At 60.2% G+C, this 488-nt stretch overlaps 1 pseudogene; it reads left to right on the forward strand.

Annotated features, from left to right (window-relative positions):
- Positions 1-348: 348 nt before the first annotated feature.
- Positions 349-488, forward strand: LOC115069071 (annotated as a pseudogene; the record flags this gene model as incomplete).

Consider the following 488-nt stretch of genomic DNA (forward strand, 5'->3'; position numbering starts at 1 on the left):
GGAGGGAGGGAGGGGAAAGAGCGAGTGAGAACGTCACCCCTACCCGGCCGCTGGCGCATGCATTGGGCTCTGGAAGAGGGGCGAAGGGCGGGGCTCGGTCCGTGACGTTAAGGCGGGGGCGTGTCTTATGCAGATGAAGGCCGCGCAGGGGCTGCTGCGTTCACAGCCGCTGCTGAAAGTCGAAGGATTCCCGTGGCTTGGCAGAGAACACACGGTCGTGGGTGGCAAAGAGCGCAGGAGGGAGGTGCGTCTGAGGCAGGGGAGGCCCGAGACTGCGAGCAGCCCGGTAACCGTGTGTTTAGAGTGCAGGTTGCGAGGATGTGAATCGGGCCTGTGACCAGGAAAACCATACTTACCTGGCAGGGGAGATACCATGATCAGGAAGGTGGTTTTCCCAGAGTGAGGCTCATCCATTGCACTTTGGGGTGTGCTGACCTCTGCGATTTCCCCAAATGCGGGAAACTCGACTGCATAATTTGTGGTAGTGG

Source organism: Nannospalax galili, unplaced genomic scaffold (genome assembly GCF_000622305.1).
Source record: "Nannospalax galili isolate Female #2095 unplaced genomic scaffold, S.galili_v1.0 C47474501, whole genome shotgun sequence".
In the NCBI taxonomy this organism is placed as follows: Eukaryota; Metazoa; Chordata; class Mammalia; order Rodentia; family Spalacidae; genus Nannospalax; species Nannospalax galili.